This window comes from Leguminivora glycinivorella, chromosome 3 (genome assembly GCF_023078275.1).
Source record: "Leguminivora glycinivorella isolate SPB_JAAS2020 chromosome 3, LegGlyc_1.1, whole genome shotgun sequence".
NCBI lineage: Eukaryota > Metazoa > Arthropoda > Insecta > Lepidoptera > Tortricidae > Leguminivora > Leguminivora glycinivorella.
This window is the reverse complement of record NC_062973.1, coordinates 14,430,571-14,449,451: the sequence shown is the minus strand read 5'-3', so window position 1 is coordinate 14,449,451 and position 18,881 is coordinate 14,430,571. Positions and strand designations below refer to the sequence as shown.

Sequence of the window (18,881 nt, the reverse complement as noted above, 5' to 3'; positions counted from 1 at the left end):
TAACTTAGCTCCAAAGCCTCAAAAGTAAGCATAGCTTGTACTTATGGGTGATGGACATGCTTAATTAGCTTCCTTAATGATCCTTAAATGCATATAGCATTAGAATCATTTCTACTGACTTTCGACGAATTTACCCTACCTTAAAAAATGGTGTTAAAAATATTTTAATTTTTTACTGTCATTTTTCTCCAATATAAAGCAACGTATTAATACCTACGTATAAGAAACCGTTGGTGAATATATCTAATTTCGCAAAGATTTCGCTACTTCGAAGGCATACTTCTTAAATTGTGACTTACGAGCTCAAACGCTATCATACTCTACACTCGCCTAAAGATATGTCGAAGTTACCCAAAGCACCTTACTTATCTTACATTAAAACCTTACCGGGATTTGAACCGGATTCAGCTCTATTATCAACTAGAGGCTGTAAATAAATAGGTATTAGGGGACATACCATGCAATAACCTAAGAAAGGTATTAAAATTAAAAACAAAAGTGAAAATAACAATTATTTGGTATATACATAGAGGTATATTTTATGAGGACGCAACAATACTAGATATATTTATGTTGACCGGGATATAGGCCGTGATTACCTTACGGAAGTATTAAAAAATGAAAATATTTTGAATTCTAAGATTTTTCTAAGTACAGCTACTTATGTCCTTACGTAAAACTAAAAACTACACCTAATGTACCGAAAAAATAATCTTAATTAGCTTATTAGTTGCCAATGACGGCCGAAAATGTGTCCTAAGAAACGACGACGAGTGCGTGATCGGTGCGCGGCGCGAAAGCCGTAGTACAGTTCTGGGGGGTTACCATTACGTGCTAAAGCCGTTCAGTATAGGTTGAGAGAGAGGGACGGAGCTATGTAACTGCTATAGCTGTGTCCCTTTCTCTCAACCTAAACTGAACGTCTTTAGTACGTCATGGTAACCCCCCTGTTGACTCGCGCTCGCGGGCCAGAGTTACAACTCTGCCGCGCCGGCCGCCCGCCTCGAACCGCGCCCGAACTTTGACGCGCTTAAACTAATTTGCTACGAAAGCACAACAATAGTGCCTATGGAAGTGAAGTAAAGTGGACTGAAAAGTGAAGTTTAGTGCCAGTAGTCTTCTGGTAAGAATATTTTGTTTATATTAAAAAATATAGATTTAAAGTAAATAGTTAAGTATTCCACCATACTTTTATAAAACAGCTACCTTTACTCACTGTTTAAACATTTTATGAAGATTAATTTGAAGGACTATAGAAAAAAAAAAAACTTTAGTTCTTTGTTAAAAAAAAAAAAAACCCAACAAAACGTAACTTTTCCGTGTTCGAAAGTTGGCTATAGCGAATAGTAGTAAATATTAAAATCTTAATTATACAAGAGAAATTCTTATATAATTATATATTACGGGGATTTCGGGAAAAATGGCAGGATTTCGATGAAATTTTCTATATCGTTTTTTATGCAAAATTGTATGGAGGTCCTAGCTCCGACAAAAGTGTGCATTTTTGAGAATTTGCATTTTTTAAATGTTTTCAGGTATATGTTTTCTGAGGTAATATTTTCAAGGATTATTTATTCAAGAGTTACATACTTCATACTAAGAATCGTAGCTCGATTTTTTAGCGCCACCTATTAAATACTATCATAACTACACTGATGATGCCTACAAATTAATTTTTTTCATAATGTGTATTGACGTGATTCATGAATCATGATTTTAAAATAAAGAAATATGTAATTTGTTCTTATAAAAACACGCAAAAATATTTGGGGAAAATATGATTTTGGCCACTTCCAGGCTGAGAACAGCGCCATCTAGTTTTAAGCCTAAAAGGCCCATATATTTCAGAGGTACGCTTTTTTGTATGGGCTTTGTCAGTCCAGTATTAAATCGTTCTTGGTACATACTACTAAACTATCATAGTGTTTATTAAACTACATTCATAGTCACGCCTGTATCCCATAAAGGGGTAGACAGAACACATGAAACTACTAAAGCTTCAGTGCCACTCTTGGTAAATAAGGGGTTGAAAGAAAACGAAACTGTGGCATTGCAGTGACAGGTTGCCAGCCTCTCGCCTACGCCACAATTTAACCCATATCCCATAGTCGCCTTCTACGACACCCACGGGAAGAAAGGGGGTGGTGAAATTCTTAACCCGTCACCACACAGGCATTGTGGTGTAGTGTTATTGTTAGTGCATAGTGTTTATTGTTAGTTTAAATATATGAAGATATATATAATTAGCTTTTTATCTAACTTTTAGACTTGAAATAACTAGGAAATTTATATTTTAAACTTTCCGTTTTCGTCAGACGGCAAAAATGTCGCGGCAAAAAGTTACGGAGCAAAGCTCTTTAAATTACGGAGTACCGTTAAAAGTAATTCATTTTCATTTCAGTAATTAAACGAAAAGTTGGCGACGGATATTAATTAGAAAAGAACATAATTATGGGTGAATCCTACAGTCTCCAATCTACAGTTCATAGTCGGCTGTTTTACGACAAAGGTCTTAACTATAATATTGTCTTTGATTAGCGCGATAGTTATTTACTTATAGTCCGAGTTCTTAACCAGATGTACAGTCCGGTCTGGCAGAAAGCATGAAACTTGACATGTATATAGCTTATAGGTTTATAAGAAAATATGGAAGTAGAAACACGCCGAGGTGTCAATGTTTCCCCTCTTTCCCCCAACTTTTGTATCCCTGATTTCAGTTTTTTAATATTTCCATGAAAACCGTGAAAGCTATCATCACGATGTCTAGGAGAAGTATATTCTTCATGAAATTCTCTACAATATTGTCTATGGAAGTATAAAGCTAGAACTTATAATTTTCAATCTATGCTCATTTTCCCCTAACGATATTTCTCTTTGGTGACCTGAACGATAAGTAAGACTAGCGACTTTGCTCTTTTACCTGTGGCGATGTTGCTTCACAAAATTGTTCCATGGGTCAAACTGATCCGGTTTTGCTCAATAGTTAAGAAATCGCACGTCACTACCCCCCACAAAGACAAGGGGAAAGGGCCGGTTTCCTCGGTGAAAACTATGCATTACATCTTTTTGCTCTTAGCGACTAGGGCAAATCGTATATCATTTTCGTGTAATATAGGGACGAGTTAAGCACTTCTGAAAAAATCGTTGCACCTTTTCATACAAAAATAACGATTTTATAGCAAAATAATGAATTTCGATGTATTTCATTAAGTATGGAAGTTATGGCATTTACAGTTACAATGCGGTAATTATCAACAAATAAAACATAGGACAGATTAGCCAATAACCCAGTTCTGATGATGGAATCGTGGAGAGGTCGAGGGAACTCCTGAAATATTAAAGGCATAAGATATAGTGATTTTTGTGTTTCTATAAGAACAGCATGCATTTACGTTGAGAACAGTGACAAATCGTTATTTTTGTATGATAAGGTGCAACGATTTTTTCAGAAATGATTAACTCGTCCTTATATTACACGAAAATGATATACGATTTGCCCTAGTCACTAAGAGCAAAAAGATGTAATGCATAGTTTTCACCGAGGATATCGGCCCTTTCCCCTTGTCTTTGTGGGGGGTAGTGACGTGCGATTTCATGACTATTGAGCAAAATCGGATCAGTTTGACCCAAGGAACAATTTTGTGAAGCAACATTGCCACAGGTAAAAGAGCAAAGTCGCTAGTCTTACAACTAGGGAACAAATCAAATTATTTTATTGAATATTTTTGATTTGTTATTTTTTTCCAAGTAGTCACACTAATATATATAAATTATAAATTGAAATAGATATCATACACGAAAGAAAAAACGGCAAGGCCCACTGGTGGCCGAGCCGGGAATCGAACCCGGGTCTTCAGCTTACGCGGCTAACGTCTTTACCACTAGACCACACGCCCGCCCGCTAGTCTTACTTATCGTTCAGGGCACCAAAGAGAAATATCGTTAGGGGAAAATGAGCATAGTTTGAAAATTATAAGTTCTAGCTTTATACTTCCAAAGACAATATTGTGGAGAATTTTATGAAGAACATATTTCTCCTAGATATCGTGATGGTAGCTTTCACGGTTTTCATGGAATTATTAAAAAACTGAAATCAGGGATACAAAAGTGGGGGGAAAGAGGGGAAACATTGACACCTCGGCGTGTTTCTACTTCCATATTTTCTTATAAACCTATAAGCTATATACATGCCAAGTTTCATGCTTTCTGCCAGCAGGGACTGTACTCTCATACTTATTAGCCGTTAAGAACTCGGACTATTATTATTGCCAGCCACAGAAAAACCTTAGACACCCCGTAGGTACAGTCAACCAAAGTCAACCAATTGGAACCCTAGGCCACTCTACAACCATGTCAAAATGACAAGCAGTAAGATATTTCTTACAATCTGATTATAACGCCACTATGACATAGTTCTACAGTAGCCTAGGGTTCCAATCGGTTGACTGTACCTGATACTGAGCACCTTTTTCTATGGAACCTACCCCGAAATCGTGAAAAAACAAATCTCTCTCCTTAAAACAAGATCATACAACCAAATGTATGAATTAGCCAATTTTTATTTTGAAATTGGTTCCTTAGTAAAAGTTATTCAGTATCACTTAAACCTACGGGGGGTGTCTGAGGTTTTCAGTGGGGAGCCTTGTTTATCAGCACGGGAAGCATGGTCGCGCGATAAATGATAAAACATCTGGCCGTCCCTATCGCACTTACTAATAGTGCGATAGGGACGGCCTGATATTTTATCGTCTATCGCGCGACCATGCTTCCCGTGCAGATTTACGAGTGACAGAGACTTAAGCGCCATCGACCATAAGGTCCCTTTACCCAGACAACGTCACAATTAGTCCCATTTCCTCTTAATCACAACTCAATTTTCAGGTACAATAGTACATTGACAGCTGTTAACAGAGTGATGTGACAATGTTTTTCCTGTACCTACCGACGAGTCGGGAAAAAGAAACCAATTAAAAGAAGGAATGTTAATCATTTAGTATATTATGACATTCGTGATAAACAATTAATATGTGTTCTAAATTCAGCATTCACAAGTCAGCTTACGTCTTCTACTTGAGAAAATCCGCTTTGTGTTTAAGAAACGATCTTCCAACCTCCACTGACGTTATGGTAAATAAGCTCTGAATAGAAGTTCATCATGCTCTCTTAATGTAGTAGGGCTTCCAATTGTCCACCCAATATTGTACCCGGATAATTTTAATGTTTTTATTTTATTGATTAAATCCCCGCAATGTAGGGAATAACTTTTTATTATTTTATCTTTTTCGAAAAAAATAGAAAACTTGTCACATCACTATTCTGTCAAGTGCCACCTAAATGCCACGAGTTACCGATGTGTAGTGATGTAGAAGTTGAACATAGATAAGTAGAGTAAGTGCGTTTTCACATTATCCGATCCGATATCGGATGTCGGACCGATATCCCATACATTACAGGCGCCATCTTGGATTTTTTCTATTGAAATCCTTCCGACATCCGATATCGGATCGGATAATGTGAAAACGGACTAAGGGCTAATACTCGTACCTATTACGCAAAGACCGCGCATAGTGCGTAGGTACCGTACCATGTTTGTGGCTCCAGTTTCATACATTCCTGTATTTTCTGCCTGCAATTCAGTTTGCGAGTATGATAAAAATACGCAGCATTTTACGTTTACAATAAATAAATAAAAATAAATAAATATTATAGGACATTCTTACACAGATTGACTGAGGCCCACGGTAAGCTCACGAAGGCCAGTGTTGTGGGTACTCAGACAACGATATATATAATATATAAATACTTCTATACATATAAAACATCCATGACTCAGGAACAAATATCTGTGCTCATCACACAAATAAATGCCCTTACCGGGATTCGAACCCGGGACCGCGGGGCGTAGCAGGCAGGGTCACTACCGACTGCGCCAGACCGGTCGGTCGGTCGGTCGGTGCGCGAATAATGTTTATTATTCATGGATTTTCAACTTAAGACGTCTTTCAATAATAAGGTAGGCTTTGTTCCAAATCAATGAACTTGTTGAAATTACTGAAATCTAATAATAATAAAAACAACTATTTTGATACCCGGTGTTGTCGTTCATCTTAAATAACATAACTAATTAAACTTTGAATGAAAATATTTTTTCTCAAACTTGCAATGAAATGTCATTACGTACTTCAAATTAGGTCGGGAAGTACTACGTATCTGGTTCGTTGAATGAGGATGATACTCGTATGTAATGAAATTTCATAGAACATTGCAGACCTAAGACTCAAGTCATTTGGTTATAAACGTCAAATTCTGACACAACGCCACAGCATAAATAATACTTAGAACAACGTCACCATCTGAAAAAAAAAAAACTTGTAAAACGTTTTACATAGACGGTGGCGCCCCCTATTGATTTCTACTCTATTTTGCCAGACTATAATGTGGTAAATGTCACCGTTTAAAAGGTTACCTCAAACAGATTAAAAACAAGTTTAAGCACGGATATTAAATAAAAATATTTGTTAGCTCGGATTTATCAAATATTTTATCAAGAGCTTTTTCAAAGGGCCTGGCCGGACTGCCATGGTAAAATCGCCCCTGGCTAAATATGAAATATTGATATGCAGGATTATTCGTTTTGTTACTACATGTACTACTACTGGATATTATGCCTCAAACTGTTTCCGTTTACGAAAAAAATTAAAAAAAAAGAAATTTTGTTTTTTATTTTTTTCTTTAAAACCGCGTATCCGATTGAGTTGTTCTTTGGATATTTTATAGATATATTAGGGATACATCAACAAAAAAAATTGACTTCCTGACTTTTTGTTAAGTACATTTTTTTTTAATTTATGTTTTAAATTTTTTTTTTACCACATACGAGTTAGCGACACCTACTATATTTTTATATAATAATCGCCATTTTATACTCTATTACATATATTTTTATCAAAAATATTAGTTTGGATCAACAATGTCAAAATAAGTTATTAATATATTACTAGTATTACCCTTTAGTACGTTGCTCCTGGAAAGTGATGTATGAAAATTTTGGCATAATTAATGGAAGATTTTTTTTAAATTGGGATATGTAGATTATAGGCCGAAGTTATTTTTCATCAACCCTCCCCACCCCCCCCTCTGCGTCACCCCTCTACCCCCCTTAAAGAGCCGAAAATGCGATTTTTCTCGATTTCTGACAAAACCGATGAAGATACAGAAAAAGCGTGTAGGAACGAAGTAATCCTTAATAAATTTACTACAAATCTCTCATAAACACTTTAGTGCTAGCACTTATAGTTTTCGCGCAATCCGTCACGAAAGTTGCTCCTTTCTGCAATTTTCTTTATAGAATATTAAAGTGTTGTCCCAAAATGCTTACGAAATTTGTTTGATACGACTTAAATATTGTAAACTCATGACTATAATAAAATTAAGGGGATAAATCACTACCATGGTTGGGACTTGAACTCACGGCTTCCGGATAGAAACTCGAGGGCTCTACCAACTGAGCCACCAAAAGCTCATCCCTAGTTTCTAGCGAATCTTTCAGCTTTCTACTATATGAATCAATGGTACCCCTAGCGTCATTTATCTATCATATCTATCAATCTAGAGGCCGTGAGTTCAAGTCCCGCCCATGGTAGTGATTTTTTCCCCTGAAATTCATTCTGAGTTTATAATATTTTAGTACTATCAAACCGACGATTTCGTAAGTATTTAAGGAGAAAACTTATCATTCATTAAAGAAAATTGCAGAAAGGAGCAACTTTCGTGACGGATTGCGCGAAAACTATAAGTGCTAGCACTAAAATGTTTATGAGAGATTTGTAGTAAATTCATTAAGGATTACTTCGTTCCTACACGCTTTTTCTGTATCTTCATCGGTTTTGTCAGAAATCGAGAAAATCGCATTTTCGGCTCTTTAAGGGGGGGTAGAGGGGTGACGCAGAGGGGGGAGGGGTGGGGAGGGTTGATGAAAAATAACTTCGGCCTATAATCTACATATCCCAATTAAAAAAAAATCTTCCATTAATTATGCCAAAATTTTCATACATCACTTTCCAGGAGCAACGTACTAAAGGGTAATACTAGTAATATATAAATAACTTATTTTGACATTGTTGATCCAAACTAATATTTTTGATAAAAATATATGTAATAGAGTATAAAATGGCGATTATTATATAAAAATATAGTAGGTGTCGCTAACTCGTATGTGGTAAAAAAAAATATTTAAAACATAAATTTAAAAAAAATGTACTTAACAAAAAGTCAGGGAGTTAATTTTTTTTTATTGATGTATCCCTAATATATCTATAAAATATCCAAAGAACAACTCAATCGGATACGCGGTTTTAAAGAAAAAAATAAAAAACAAAATTTCTTTTTTTTTTTTAATTTTTTCGTAAACGGAAACAGTTTGAGGCATAATATCCAGTAGTAGTACATGTAGTAACAATACGAATAATCCTGCATATCAATATTTCATATTTAGCCAGGGGCGATTTTACCATGGCAGTCCGGCCAGGCCCTTTCAAAATGAGTTCGGACAAAAGTGATTTGGATGTGGTTTTAAAGGGTGCCCTCTATTTCGCCTATCATTAATTCGCATAACAGATTTGGCATAACATAATTGTTCATAACATTGAATAAGCATAATATTAAAAATGCATAATTCTTATTTCGCATAACAATGAATCTGCATAATTGAAATTTGCATACTATTATTACGTATATAACTTTAATTATCCTAAAATGAATTGCCATACTTACTAACTGTACGGAGCAAGCGATTGGATCAATCAGGGCTGATTTTCCAATTTCAAGCGCTCAATTTTGAGTGTTTAATTTTATACTGACTCGCTTACTAAGCATGAAAAAAATAGGGTTAAGTAAGGTACAGCGGGGCAAATCTCGAGTGGGGGGCAGATGTAACTGGTCCATTTCTCCCATGATTTACAATGTTTACATTATTAAATAGAGTGTCCACCGGTTATACATATATGGTAGGCGTGTTCTAACCGCCTAACAAAGATAAGCTAAATATTTTGCTAAACAGGTCGCTCGCTGTGTTCGGAGTTCAAATATATAATGCGCTTCCGCTACATATAAAAAACCAACCAAATGATGCAATGTTTTTAAAACATCTTAAAGCATATCTTTTAGATAAGGCATTTTACAGTACTGATGATTATTTTAACTCGTAGTAAAGTATCATCACGAACCCTAACGAAATTCATAATATAATATATAATGTAGTAACTATGTATAGTAAAATGTTAAATTTGCATGCAAACTTTGTCTATAGCATAAGTTTAAAAACTGACTTGTAAAATGACTGCCTTTTATCAATGAAGTATCTGTATCTGTTTTGAAAATGGATAGTATTTAAATAATATTATTTCATCGTTCAGATTTTCGAGCGACGAAATCGAGGACTCAAAATTTTAATATTTGGTCACAGGGGTAAGTCAATAGGCCAGTAGCCTCACTAAATCCAATGAGGTAGTACAGCGATATAAATAAAAACGTTGTATACTAAACAACTAGCTTAAGATATCAAGTTAAAATTTGTATGAAATTACTTTGCACTCTTGTGGCTAAAATGCAAATTTGATATCTGTTTTCGAACAGCAAAGTAAGCCTTTACCCGTTAGTGTGGTGAAAATATAATTTTCTTGTATGGCATTTAATTATTCTACGAAACAAAGTTATGCTTATTATACTTATACCAATTCATCGTTATACCAATTTACATTATGCGCATTAGCATTATACGTAATCTGTTATGCGAAATAATGATATGCGTATTAAACGTTATGCGTAATAAACGGTATGCCAATTCATATTAGGAGTATTCAGTTATGCGAATTAATATAGACCCATACTGTAAGCCCTTTTCACGGCGAGGAATGTATAGAGCTTTTCTCAAACTTGCAATGAAATAGGCTAAAAATTTTACCTTGAAAACATTCCATTTTAAGAAATTTTCATACGCTGTCATGTATCTTACTTTGGATTTCGGGGGCAGTAAGTTACTCACGTGTGCTCACGTCTACTTATGCCTCCTCTCGCAATTCCGGAGGCGTATCTACACTTTAAAACCGGGTCTATATTAATTCGCATATTTCATTGCAAGTTTGAGAAAAGCTCTATACATTCCTCGCCGTGAAAAGGGCTTACAGTATATACTTACTCACCCTGTAAGCCCTTCTTTCCCGGCGTCTGACGTAATGTATATTCTGTAATGAATTCTCGTAGGTAGTAAATGAATCTACATATAATATTAAATACTTCAAATATCTAATTATGTACTATGTTATTTTCATTACTGGTCAAATGCTTGTACAATTTTAGACAGTCATAATAGGTTTACGTGAAATCATGTTGGCTGATACCTCGTTATCCCACTACTCAATTTTAGGATGAGATTACTAGTGGATCATGAATATAATAATATGGCAGGGTTTAGGATCGACATTAATTCTGGAATGTACTTTCTATTTAGCTTGATTTAAATTACGCTTTAGTATAATTTGTTCAATTATGAAATTAGGTACTTACGTGAGTAGTCATTTTTAATTAGTCTTTTTTAATCTCGAGGTTATATTTTGAAGTGTGATTATAAAATAAAACACATAAAATAGTTATATGTTTTACAAGGGGCAAAGTTGTTGTTTAACTGCACGTGCCAATATTGATACACGAGCGAGCGAAAGATCCCAATATTGAACCGCGAGCGTAGCGAGTGTTTTAACAAGTGGAAACTTGAGCGTTGCGAGGGTTTTAAGACACGAAGGTTAAACATACTTTGCTACCGAGTGAAACACAAAATTGTTCACCACACCAACACGAAATAAATATAGACTTTAAAACAACATCAAACTAAATAATAAATTTATTCACTATTTACCTATGATTGAAAATCATCATTTATAGGTAAAATCTACCAGTCATCTTAAGACATAAAAATAAAATTTGTATGAATAGTAACTATGTATAGTAAAATGGTAAACTTGCATGCAAACTTTATCTATAGCATAAGTTTAAAAATTGACTTGTAAAATGACTGCCTTTTATCAATGAAGTATCTGTATCTGTTTTGAAAATGGATAGTATTTAAATAATATTATTTCATCGTTCAGATTTTCGAGCGACGAAATCGAGGACTCAAAATTTTAATATTTGGTCACAGGGGTAAGTTAATAGGCCAGTAGCCTCACTAAATCCAATGAGGTAGTACAGCGATATAAATAAAAACAACTAGCTTAAGATATCAACGATATAAACAACTAGCTTAAGATATCAAGTTAAAATTTGTATGAAATTACTTTGCACTTTTGTGGATAAAATGCAGTTTTGATATCTGTTTTCGAATAGCAAAGAAAGCCTTTACCAGTTGGTGTGGTGAAAAAACCTATAAACATATTATAAATACAAAAAAACCTAAACTAGGGCATGCCCCCAGCTGCAGGGCTAGACCCAAGTATAAAATTGCAAACGGGACTTAATCGCGCATTTACTATGTTTTAAACACTGTTTTAAACACTAACCTCCGACGAAAGAAAATTAAGAAGTATAAAAATTTCAATAATATCTCATCCACATTGGAACCCGGTCATTAGTAAATGCAAGAAGAAACAAATATCGCGGGTTGAAAAACCGAATATCGTGAGTGTTGTGTGTCGACAAGGTGACACATCCCTAGTGCACAAACTGTTCAAGTGGGTAGTCGGGACCAGGTGCGGGTAGTTCGAAAAACTCGTACAGCTAGAAGATGTTGATGTCAACTTCAGCCAGTCTGCTCCGAGACCACGGGGACAATGCCGTCCTTGAAGGTCGGATTTATGAAAAGCTAACGAAACGGTTGTCAAATGATAAGATTGGCAACCGTTCTTCTGGTTATTGAGTTTCTATAAAATTATATTAGGGAAAATGACATTTCGATGTCACGTAGCATCGGATTTATGAAAAGGTGGTTAACAAATTGGTTGTCAAATGATAAAGTTGGCAACCGTTCTTCTGGTTATAGAGTTTCGGGAAAATGATAATGTGGCATAGCAAACTAGCGACATTTTAAAAGTATGGTAAACAATGTACTTGGATTATAAAAATTCTGTCAACCGTTTTCGGACAAGTGATATTCGGACAAAGGATTTTCGAAACATCGATAGGTTACCGTCCTTGAAACGTCGGAGGTTAGTGTTTAAAACATAGTAAATACGCGATTAAGTCCCGTTTGCAATTTTATTGGGTTGGTAAGAAAGTAATGAGCGAATCATAACCAATATTGTAATTTTTATTTAATTTATTATTTTAATCATTTATCAAAAATATAACGGCCTTCGTTATCTACTACTTGTCTCCATCGTTCTGGTAAAGAATGAATAGCATCGGCGAAGAAGTTCTTAGGTTTCGATTCAAAAAACTCAGCTATATACTGTCGTAGATGGGCTTGATCATCGAACTTTTTTTCATTCAAGGCATTGCTTAGCGATCTGAACAATGCGTAATCCGTAGGTGCCAAGTCTAGAGAGTACGGTAGATGAGGTATCACTTTCCAACCTAGCTCCAATAGCTTTAGCCGAGTCACTTTTGCAATGTGTGGGCGAGCATTGTCGTGTAAGAAAAAAACTTTAGCATGCTGTGGACGATTCTGACAGATTTTTTGGTTTAAATTTTCAAGCTGATTACAGTATACTGATGCGGTAACAGGCATTCCACTTGGTAGGAGTTCCCAGTGAATAATACCATGAATATCCCACCAAACGGACAGCATAACTTTTTTCGGGTGAGGCTCTGTTTTTGGTGCCTCTATTCCTTTTTCGTTTGGAGCTAGCCACTGACGTTTGCGTGTGTGATTTATATATAAGACCCATTTTTCATCTCCAGTGATAAGATGGTCCAACCAGTTGAATGTGCGGCGAAAAGACAGAAGTTGTATGCAGATATCGGCACGGCGGTTTAGTTGATCTCTATCAAGTTCGTGCGGTATCCAAACACTGTATTTGTAGTTTTTTCCCAACTCGTGTAAATGTGTTTCTATGGTGACATGAGAGCAGCCTAACTCGGTAGCAAGAGTACGACTCGTTAGCCTCGGATCTCCTTCAATTAAGGTTTTTAATTTGGCTACATCAATCTTCACCGGTCGACCAGACTTAGGTTGATCTGATAATGAAAAGTCGCCACTACGAAACCGCTGGAACCATCGTTTCGCCGTGGCCTCAGACACAACTTCAGGAGCAACACGCTGACATATATTACGCACTGCTTCGGCGGCTGAATGGCCAGACTGAAATTCATATAGTAAGCAATGCCTTACATGCACTTTTAATTCGTCCATTTTCTTCCTTATATTAGCTCGGCGACAGCTAGTGAATGACTGACGAGAAACTGTGCGACTCGCCCTTTATATACTTTCGACCATAGAAGATTCTAGAACTCTCTCAAAAATTTTATGTGGAATTCAATCGATCGCTCATTACTTTCTTACCAACCCAATAAATATGTGTAAAAATCGTGAAAGTTTGAATCAGTGTTAGACCCAAGTTGCCGGGTGTCATGTCATGACTCAGGAGTCATGGTAATAGAGAGAGGAACCGCCGCGCAGGACTATTAGCGCCGTGTCAAAGTGGATCACCGCTTCTGTATCTGACCTCTGACCCTTAAGTTCGACATCGTTATTGTACGATTTAATTTGGTATTCAGGCCCCGTAGCCGAATGGCATTTCTACGACGCGAAACGAAAACGATACGCCGCGAAAGGTAGTCTGGCTCTGTCGCGCAAGAGCAAGAGACAAGAGCAAGGTGAGATGCAGGAGCGATAGAGATAGATATCTACGAGCGTTTCGTTTCGTGAGCGTTTCTGCATTCGGCTACGCTGCTACGCACGCTGAATAGCTAGGCCGCGCCGGAATTTTCCGACAGCAAATTTTTAAATCCACCAATCATAACATGGTGGATTAATATTATTAAATTGATATTCATTTTGATTGGTGAATTATGAAGTTAGTTTTAAACTAACACGATCTTCACTCATATTATTAAATTTAAACGGGACTTAATCGCGTAAAACTTACGTTTACATTTAACCCGACGTTTCGGACATGACATTACGTCCGTGGTCACGGGTAGACTGGCTGGGAGTTGTATCAACATCTTCTAGCTGTACGAGTTTTTCGAACTACCCGCACTTGATTGTCATTAAGTGCCGTTTAAATTTAATAATATGAAGTTAGTTGTCAGAAAGACCTGGCGCCCCATTGTCTCCGACTGTGCCACATCGACGCATTGTCGCTTCAACTAGTAAATATTGATACTGAGTACCAATGTTACCCTTCTCCACGACTTGCCAAACACAAACGCTGTCACTGAGTGGTGTCACCGCAATCTCAAAGTCAAATCTGAGTTTGAATTTTATCTACAGCGTTTAAAGCTAATACGGGCGAATCTCTTAACGGTTTCTATAGGACAAAAAATGTAATTCTTTTTTGCAGTGTACCCAAACGCTGGTTGACAAGTTGTTTGTAGTATAGTGGTGCTAATAATTACAGATGTAGTGCGAAAGGGATTGTCATGCTATTTCAGTCAATGCCAGTACATATCTTGCATCTTGTACTGAGACGGACTGAAATAGCATGACATGTTCGTACGTTTCCGTAACAATACGAAGGCAAATCTTTTCGCACCACATTTGTATGTAGTAGTTTTTGATTTACATAGAAAATTTAACGACCCAGAAATAGGCATGCAATTGTCATTATATTACTGTGATTTAGGTGCGGGTCTCATCATTTCTTAAATATAAAAACTACGGAGTGACTATCTTGAGCGTTGCGAGAGTTTCAAGGCACAAAATTCCACCGAGTGAAATATTTGTTTTTTTCACGTGGTAAACTAAATCACATATTTACATTACATCTTTTAATTATTTTAGTCTTTTCTACCAGTCGTTTTAGGACATTAACTTAAACTGTGAATGAAATAACTTTGCACTCTTGTGAATAAAATTTGCAATTTGGTAACCCTTTATGTTCTTATCTTGGCATGGCAAGAATTTATTTCATAAAATTAAATAATTATTAACCGAGTTTAAAATTAACCCAACGGAATATGGTAGGTATTTTTTCAACCTGAAACCATTATATTGTTTCGCATGCAAAGAAGCCGGGGAAAAAATCTTGAATTATCTCCAATGTTCGACGTTTTATGAAACTTTGTTTGGCTTCGATAACTTAAGAGGGGGTAGAGCAGGGAGAATTTTCAGAATCTGTCAAATTACCCCATTACACACACAAACACCCTTCACTCACACTACCTCAATTTACTGTGAAAGGTCAGTGACCCTTAATTTTTTTCAAGAGTGTTATTTTGAGTTTGTAGTCAACTACTGACCTCCTTTGAGAAATTAAAACTGTAAAAAAGGTAGCATACAAGAAGACAGAAAAAATACGCGTCATCTAGCTTTCCTTCTCTGTCCATGTCTCATGTGACTTTAATTTACCTAAATATGTAGATAACGTTCCTTACTCAGTTGATTGTTTACCTAGGTGTATTTCAAATTACTTTGCACTTCATTTTGCGTTACTTTTCTATACTTAGATTAAAAATCGTCAGCCCGCCTATCCCCGCAAACATTTTTCAAAGACGTGTGTGAAGGCCGATACCTCCAGGCAAACAATTATGGTCGCGTGCTAAATGATAAAACATCAGCCCTATCGCTTTATTTGTAAGTGCGATAGGGACGGGCCGATGTTTTATCATTTATCGCGCGACCATGATTGCCCTGCAGGTCTTCAGAGGCCTGAGCTGTGCATTACGTATATGCGGGTTGTATTAAAGACTATCAGATATTTTCTTTATTCTTTTTGGTCGTTAGGTTTTTTTATCATTTAGTTTATACAAAAATAAAGCATGTGTATAAAATAAAAACCTAATGAATAGAGTACAGCTAGCAGCAGTCAAGTCAGAGAGCCAAAGGAAGACAGGGAATATCGACGCATATCTTATCATATCCAATACCGCCATCGCTATCTGCATCAGACTCTTGATCTTACCCAATTTCCTAGTCTCTTCTCTTAATTTCAGTTTCTTGAGTTGAAAATGTTGAAACTCATACTTAGCATTAAATAAAACACAAATACATATAAAAATCACAATATAATTTTAAATTATGGCTTAGGCCCTGTACCAGTTGCAGTCGCCACGTCTGTAAAGCCACTTGTAGTTTCTTTTAAATGGCTAAATACCTAGATGTTATGTCATAAACATCTGTGACGTGACTGAAAATTAAAAAACATCGCTCAGAGATAAGGTTCAAATTAGCATGGCAAAAAATACAACAGTGCAGTCAAAATACCATCAAAATACGAAAAAGCAAATATCAATGTCACCGTATTTCAGGCAATAAGGGCTGTTTTCTCAAATATGAAAAAATCTCAAAAGCAGAACTTTATTAAGACTTTCTAGGAAAATTATTTTGAACTTGATAGGTAGAACAATTTATAAAAGTTTTACAGAAAAAAATTCTGAACTAAGTTTGTAACTATATGAAAAGCATTTTTATCTCAGATTGCATATTTTAGTATCGTAACGATTTTTCTTTCAAATAAAAAGAGAATTATTAGAAAAGGTTCACGGTGTCTGCCGTAAACTGGGGTTACATTGACCAATTTGGGAATTTAAACTTCTCTAGCTTCTACATTTAATGGGTATTTTTACCCATTAAATGTAGAAGTTAGAGAAGTATAAATTCCATAATTGGTCAATGTAACGTAACAAAGAAAGAAAAAATGGGACCATCAACTTTTTTAGTCTTTTCCTGCTAAAAATCTAGAAAGGTAACAAAATAATGTACGCAAAAAAAAAACGATGTTATCAAACTTAAACTGACATTGGGGTTACTTTGATACCCTATGTATTTTTTTAATGGTAATCGAATGTAATCCCTTACAAAAGTATTTTATCTCAAGAAAAGATAAAAAACGGTTCGCAGAGTCAAATATTACAACTCTTTAACGCTATTTTGGGGTTACTTTGATTAAAAATAAAAATTACCATCTTCGAAAAACCACCTTTATTTGCAATTGTTTCAATATTTATCACAAGAAGAGATCAAATTATCAGTCTCAACAAGTACCGTGACATAATCAGACAATAATCAACTATGTGTCATTATGGTCAATGTTACCCCATGCAAGTGATCAAAGACACCCCACATAGTAAATAATTAGTAATAAATGCCTAGTTTGACTTTATGATACAACACTCAATACAATGGTATAGCTAAACACATGTCTGGCAAGCTAATATTCACTGAGGACCTTTTACTTTAATACCCACTACGTTAGTTAAGAAGTTATTTAAACATGAAAAATAGCAACAAACTATGCTTATATTTTGACACGTTATCCGCACTGCCCACGACCATACTTACTTGTTCACTGCGTCAGAGCACCATATAACTATAAAGGTTGGTTTAGGGTTATCATATGTCTAGATTTCGATAAATTTATTTTATTAATACATTACCGACTACTCATAACATATTAGTTCCTTATTTTTTGATAAAATAAATATAATATGCTCGTGACAGGTCAGGTTTTGTTCGTAATCCAAAAAAATCAACCCTAGCACTTTTCTCTATTAACCCCCTTCCCAACCCTATTCACCCCAACGTTAGGGTGAGCGAAAATTACTAAATAAAACGACGTATTTTCAAAGACAACCCGAAGTTCACACCGCTGGAAGATTTTTTGTGTAAAAAATTAGCATGGCACATATAAAAAAACTGCTATCGACGTTCAAAAGTCGGTTTTGGCCCTATTCACCACAAATTAAGTTAGTTCATACCCGTTCCGACCCCATGAATCCAAAATCTTCAGAAAACGATGTACTAAGTAGCCCAAAGTACAGCGCCATCTCTAGGTGAATTGGGTTACTAATTTATGCAAACTACTTAAGTCGCAATAGATGTCATTTCATTTAGTATTTTGGAGGTAACTAGTAAAGATAATTTAGTTTTACAATTGTGCGAAAATAGATTCTCATTTGGCCGGATTTTTTAAACGAATTCCAAAATTCAAAAGGTTATAAATGTATAGTTTTTTTTAAATATCACTCCTGGTCCAATTTAATATCCCACAAATATTAACGGCAAACTGATAATGACTTAAGTATTTTTGAAATAATTTTGTGACAAATGTGGGTAGTTTAGTAATTAGGCGCCGATTGATTGTGGGTAGGTTATATTTTCGCTCTCTGCTAATAAATCTTGTATGGAACGGACGTGTTTTCTTTGGTGCCTCTTCATCAGCGCTGATCTTCGGCTGGGAGCATACCTTACAAAATTGAATGACGAAAAAAAAGTTTATCAGCAAAAATTACTTACTTGAAAATAAAGTCATAACCGTTTTCATACTTATGCATTGAAATAGATATCACGCACGAAAGTAAGAACGACAAGGCCTCCTGGTGGCTGAGCCGGGAATCGAACCCGCCATCTCTCTCGCTATACCCTAATCCTCTAAGTGCCACTTGCACCAACGAATATGGAGGGTTAACCAGAGGGTTAACCCACCATTTTACATGGAATTTGACAGTTGACAGCCCACTAACCCTGAGTTAAGTGGTTGGTGCAAAAGGGCCTTAAAGATTCATATACGAGGTGGTCAAAATGTGCCTATCAGAGATAACATACACTAGAGAAATTTCGTCGGGTACCACACGGCGGGCGGGTGGCCTAGTGGTAATGACGTTAGCTGCGTAAGCTGAAGACCCGGGTTCGATTCCCGGCTCGGCCACCAGTGGGCCTTGTCGTTTTTTCTTTCGTGTATGATATCTATTTCAATTTATGTTTGTATGTATGTGAACACTTTATTGTA

The 18,881-nt window shown here is 35.9% G+C and overlaps 1 protein-coding gene across 1 annotated transcript in view; it reads left to right on the top strand.

Annotated features, from left to right (window-relative positions):
- Positions 1 to 1,000: 1,000 nt before the first annotated feature.
- LOC125242621 (RYamide receptor-like) overlaps positions 1,001 to 18,881 on the top strand; it is a 97,905-nt gene continuing 80,024 nt past the window's right edge. The window contains exon 1 of the mRNA XM_048151428.1: positions 1,001 to 1,123. The gene's annotated coding sequence lies outside the window, so the exon portion shown is untranslated. The remainder of the gene's footprint in view (positions 1,124 to 18,881) is intronic.